The sequence below is a fragment of the Orbicella franksi genome, chromosome 7 (genome assembly GCF_964199315.1).
Source record: "Orbicella franksi chromosome 7, jaOrbFran1.1, whole genome shotgun sequence".
NCBI classification, from domain to species: Eukaryota; Metazoa; Cnidaria; class Anthozoa; order Scleractinia; family Merulinidae; genus Orbicella; species Orbicella franksi.
In genome coordinates this window covers 11,166,963-11,173,689 of record NC_138151.1, presented here as the reverse complement: position 1 = coordinate 11,173,689, position 6,727 = coordinate 11,166,963, and positions in this window count along the sequence as shown.

Here is a 6,727-nt window from a genome sequence, read left to right as displayed (position 1 = left end):
TATTATGCATTCAATAAAGAAATGTAAACTGCGATTGGGAAATGGCCTTATGTCACCAGCAAGTTTAAAGAAAATACTTGGTTCGCGCAGATTAGTTACTCTGAAGATGATCAATCGGTCGAAAACGTGTGGCAATAATTTTTAACAGCTTTCGACCTGATACAGTTTTTTTCATTGATATTTTAACGGTGAAATGTCAGCACAATATTATATATTCATGATTGGGGGGTAAAAAGAAAAACGGGAGTGTTGCACAGCAATTTACTTTTATTCATTTTATTCTTTGGCTGACTAAAAATAGCTAGTGTCCGACGAAATCTCAACTATGCCAATACTTTTTTTTTTAGCGTAAATCTTTTTACGAAGATGTCCATTAAAAGGCTATCTCAATATTATGAATTTTGAATATAAAAAATGACAATGAAATAAAATCCTTCTACTTCACAGGTTATTACAAAACACGACAGAGTGTTATTACAATTTACGACAGCTCGGATTGTTACATTTTACGACAGCATCCTATTACAATTTACGACGGGTATGTTATTACAATTCACGACACTTGTTATTACATTTCACGACAGGCATTACAATACACGACAAGTGTAATTACAATTCACGACAGGTATTACAATTCACGACATTATTACATTTCACGACAGCACACTCGACTGTGCTCTAATCTGCTGGAAAGCACGCAGGAAGAGGCAGAGCACAAAAGAAGTGTGGGGGAAAACAAAAGACGTAGTCCCTACTACTTGCGTTCTCTACCACTTCCTCCATCTGTTTTACAACAGAACAGAGCACAGTCGAGGCTTCTTTATTTGTTAAGTATAACAATCAAAAGCACTGCATGACCAGTATGTAGATAGAATCCATTCATTTCCCCATGCATTGGGCTAATGTTTTCAAACCAAACTGGCGTAAGCGGGTATCCGTACCTCATAAAGCACGCTAGAATAAGCCAATCATGATCACAGTCCTTGTAAGAATTGCGGTTCAGTTAGATGGAGGGGCTAACGAAACAGTAACTGAAATTCAGCTGAGCTTTCTGCTTCGAGTGGCTTTCAAGAAAAGAGCGATCGCAAAGTTTGCATTTCAGTATATTTAAGAAATAAGGGCCTAAAAGTTCTAGTCCAGAGGAATCCAGCTGCATTGTGACTCATCAAAACGTGCACTTTTCCAACGGAAATTTATATGAGCACGAAACAATGATCTTAAAGCTTGCAGGTGAAAATGCGAAGTGCATTTGAAAGGAGCTACATTTGTTTACGGCTTGCAGCAAGATTGCCCAATCTACCGTCAAAGTTGGAAAGACTGAACTGCTGACACTGATTCTACTCTGAGTACGGGTGAGAATATCAGGGAAAACTTTCAACTGATCACTCGTCGGGTGAGCGTTGTAATTGTCGAGTTTCACTTCGCTGCATGAGATGACCGGAGATCGTCGTCTAGCGAACAAGCGTTATTACACTCCATGTAAGTGTTGTTTGAGCATTTTTACAAAAACAAAGCTTCTCATCATAAACAGAGATAGCTCAATTGGCCTCGACCGCATGTGCTCTTTTCCGTCGTAAAGTTCGCTGGAAGCAGTAAAGCACGAAGGAAGTGTAGGGGAAACACGAGACGTGGGACGTGTTATCCCTACTTCTTGAGCGCTCTACGGCCGCCTCTAAGTGCTTTACGCGCCTGTTTCGTTTTCAGAACACATACATCTGAATGTACAGTGGTGATTAGTTAATGATAAACAAGACAATTGAACTCAAGAACTATGACAATAAGGACTCTGATAGTCATAGTGATTACAATTACGCTCAGATGAGAATGTAGACGTTATAAAGCACTCTTCAGATCGGTCCATGAATGTCACTGGCGATGTACTTACTGGAATAGGGGCGCTTATTACGAAAACGGCACTTAATGGGGAACGCTGATCAGAGAGGGGGCGCTTGTTACAGGCAGGGCGCTCAATCGAATCATTGCAGTCAATGCGATTTCAGTTATGTCATCAGTATTTTCTTTACCAGTCTCAGTAACACATCCCATCAGCTTGATCACGTGAGGATGAGGTTTCAGCTTCTTCATCAATTCAAGTTCTGAGAGCAAGTTCCTTTTGTCCGATTCTGGAGCATTCGCTACAAAACAAAACAAAGCAAAACAAAACAAAACAAAAACAAACACACAAAAAAACAAACAACAGGATCGACAAGTAATTTTGTTTTAGTTTTAGATCATGAATCTCAATAGCTCACAATTTGTAACCGTACCTTTTAACAGCTTGAGAGAAACCGTTGTGTATTCCTCGTTGTCCCTTAGGTCGTGGAGTCACCAGACGCAGTGTTGCTAGAGGACTGTTGGTCAGGATCCACAGCTATAGGATTCTGGTAAGGTAAAGGTAAAGTCTGTATACGAGCCAAGTGGCACATCAGGCGGGAGCTTATCCCGATTTCTGCAGCATGAAGCAACTAGGAGTATTTCTACCGTCCCCTGGATGGGATGCTAGTCCATCGCAGGGTTACACCCAGCATTAAATTCGCCGGTACCCATTTATACACCTGGATGGTAAGAGGCACTGTGAGACTAAAGTGCCTTGCCAAAGAACACAACACAATTTCTCAGCCAGGGCTTGAGCCTGGACCGCTCGAACCGGAGACGTGCGCACTAACCATTTGTTTTTAAGCTAAACAACACTTTCCTCTAAATTTTCTAACGCACTGTTGAACAAAGCAAGCACTAGCTTGGAAAAAGAGCTCTTGTATCTTAGCAACTTTTTCAAATTTTTACTGCTTTTTTAATAATATTATTTTTTGTGCTGAAAATGTGTTTAGGTAATCGTATGAATGGGAGTACAATCAAGTATTAACAACGTACAATCATATGAATGGAAGTGCAATTAAGTATTTCCAGCGAAATTAAGTATTTATAATTTCCAACGCGTGCACATTAATTTGCCCTGCACTGCAAATTAAGAATTAACGATAAACTGGCTTGCTCTCAGCCAATCACAATGAAGTAATTTTCTCAGTCATACAATAGACGATGTAATCTTCATTTATAATTATTTGTATCCTTTCACATGTGATGTTTACAATTAATTTCCATGTTTTTTTTTTGTCACTTTTATACTTACTTAATTTACTCACCATTTCAACAAATTCTCCGCCACTTCCCGTACATTTTTCTCAAGCAAGCACTGCCGTTTGAACTATTCGGTGGAAAAGCTAGGTTCAAGAGCGAATAAAAATTGTCGAAAGTGAGCTGTTAGTGTTTGAATAACCGACACCTGAATGTACGTTGACATATTTAATTGTACGGCTAGAAATTTGGACTAATAAATTAAATTTCAGGTATTACTATTCAATTCACTATAAAACATTTCAGCTTAATATAAAACATACCCCCGTATGCCTTGACTCTCCTGACCTTTCCATTTTCGTTTAAACTTTCGCTTATAGGCGTACGGGCCGGGGGCCGGGCGGGGGGTGGGGGTTCTGCAGCCCCCCCTCCCCCCCCCCCCCCCCAGTTTCAGAAAAAACGCTGATGAGTCGGGCAAAAGTACTCGGGAGAAAACATTCTAAAAGGTAGCCATGGCCGGGCTTTCTCTGACGTTTGCTTGTCAAAATTGAGTTAAGGTCAAATAATATAAAGATCCAAGTATTCTGTTTTGGAAAAGCCACGTATCGTTTGCATGTGTATCGTGGAAATCAACGATATGGATATTATGTTAAGGCTTTCCACAAGTTGCCCGAGATTTCCTAAAAAGTTGCCAGTAATTTCTCAAAAAGTGGCTCAAAAGTTGCCTTTTTAACGAAAGTTGCTTAATTACGTTTCTCCAAAAAAAAAAAAAACAACAACAACAAACCATTTTGTTGCGCTCTTCCTTTATTTGGTCTGGTGCAAAAATATGCAAATTGTACAACAACAGTAAGATTTCTAAGAATTTTTGTGCGATCATGCGGCGTAACCAGCGTTGCTAAATAACTTTGTCCTCAATTAAAACCAAAAAATGTATGAGTAGACTACGCATCGATATTAATCTTGGAAAAATTCTTTACCTGAGACACTCGAGTCAGTCGAGTGTGAATCTTCGTTCGCTGACCTAGTGGCCTCGCCGCATGCATCTTCCACCTATGATCTGCATCAAGACGAAGCGGGATCTGGCTTCTTTTTCACAGGAAATTCCTAAATTGTCAACTCAAACATTGTGAAATATGGAAGCAAGGCCAATTTAAGGTAATTCCCCTGAAATAAAACTGCCAATAGATTTTTGTTCCAACTTTGTCCACTGAATATTTATCATATGAGAACTTTAATTATAAATTAAAAAAGGGGGGGTGCCCATGCTCGTTAAGGAGCAGTGAGGCATTAAAAATGTCCCATTTTAGCATTATTTAATGCTTATTACAAGAACGCATTCCAAGTTATTATAAACTCTTTGTGAGCCCAGACTCATGAAAACACGCCTCAAACTACAGTCAATACTTGTGCCGGACACAAATAAAATTTTTAAGTTTGATTTTGAAAGACAGCTGAATCGTTGTTAAAATATTGGAACCAAATTGCTTACCACGGCTATCAAACTGCAAAATAGAAAAGACTACAGTGCAGCTGCTATTTTCCTTATTTATTCAATTTTCAACAATAGAAATCAGATCAGTCTTTTCTCACGCAAAGCTAATGATTAGTTGATTAAAATGAGTGGAAAAAAATTTGAGGTGCCCGAGCTCGTTAGTGAGCTATAGCCATTTTTCAACTGACAGAACTCAATATCAAGGCAAATCCGCCATGTTTTCAATGTGCGCGTGCACGAACGCGCGCTAAAGACGCCATAAACTATGCGCAGTAAGGATGTGCAATGCAAATGTAGGGAATCACCTTAAAACTAAAAATTGCTCAAAATCCCAAAAAGTTGCTCGAAATACCAGAAGTCGGCGGCCAAAAAGTTGCCGACCAACATGCGGAAGCTCTATATTATTTCCATCAACAAAACAATGAGGAAATAATCAAAGCAAACGAAGACCGAGACTTTTGGTTTTGTGGTGGCTCTGAAAGGAGCCATTTTGAATGGCTCCACACAGAGCCGTTTTATAATTGTTCTTGAACTTTTCGTACGGGGAGGAATTAACTGTTTCTTTCATAAGTTTCTCATTTTACTAGGCTGTCGATCAGGGTAAACACATTAAAGTATGCGTGGTTTCAAAATAACTATATTCGGAATGACAGTTTCATTAGACGTAAGAATTGTGAACGCTTTTGTCTTTACTGCGATTTGAATGCGTTTTAACAACACTCGCGTGTTCAGGCATTTTGTAATTGTTTTCGGGGAATAAGGTCACCTCCCCACCCCCCCTCCCCCCCAAGTCCGAAGGTGCTCGTACGCCTATGCTTTCACCAAATTCGTTTGTTGCAGTAACCACAAATTCATACTCCTTAATTTGCAGATCTCCAATTCAACTTTTAATTATCTCACGGAGACATCTGAAAGTGTCTTTAATTTGATCCACTCTCCTGGTTTACAATCAGTCACTATTCTTTGGTACAATGCGGAAGAGACTACATTTGACCATGACTCAACAACGATCAATAATCAAATGAGAAAAAAAAAATATTCAAGGGACAAGATATCCTACTTTGTTACCTTCGTACTTAGTCTTTACCGCCATTTCTGCAGCAGGTCCCTCAAACACAGCATTCCTCGCAAAAACCTTAACCGTGTACTCGATGTCTCTCTCTAGGCCTCCCGCATTCCAACCCAGTTGTAACACGGTCAGTTACATTCTCATTCTTTATCTCAGTGCCACCCTTTAGTAAGATCACTCTGTACGCTGTGTTAGGACCCCCTCCTCATCATCTCGTGCGGTCCATTTTACTGTCAGTGATGTGGTTTGAATGTCGAACTGTGCGATGGTTGGGGAACCTGGCTTCTCTAGGAGAACGAATAAAAGAAAAAAGACATGAATAATGTACTTTTAAATCCAAATATAAATTGACTCAATATTTATTAACAATAAAATGTTTCATTCGATTCCTCCAGTTATCGAGTGCTCAAACTCCTTAGTAAAGCAAATAAAATTAGAGCTGAGAAACTTTGGACTCCATGGTTTGCATACTTAAGGAACTTATTAATTTTTCTAGCAAATGACAAGACGCCAAATAAATTGTGCTTCTAAACTACGTTCTGAAAAATCATCACTACTCTGCTGTTAATTCATTTAACAAATAGATTCTGTGTTGCCGTGGGTCTGTTCAGTAATAGATCACAGATGACGTCAAAATGTGATAAGAACAAAAAAGTTGCACACGAGGGCGATAGCCGAGTGTGTCACTGATGTTCTTACCACGTTTTGACGTCTTCTGTAATCTATTACTGCTTATATATTAACGCAAGTTATTCTCTCATTTTGCTTGGTTCTCGCCTATGATCTATTAGAGTACAGACGCACGATTGATGTCATTATTACCAAGTTTTTCCCTCTGAGTTTTAAAATGGCGGATGTTTTGAAAAGTTAGATACTATTTTACGTGACTAGGCAAAAGATAAGGTACAGAATAGTCTTGTCGAGGCATTGAACAGGTACGAGAACTGAGGAAAAAGAAAGATAAAGCCGTTTTTTTTTTTTTTTTTTTTTAGAAAATGACTAAAATACTCGTGCAGTCTCAGTCGGCAGTCGAGCGAGACTAAACCAAGTAAAAAATTGGTGTTGGTAAGCCGAGAACCATTGCCGCC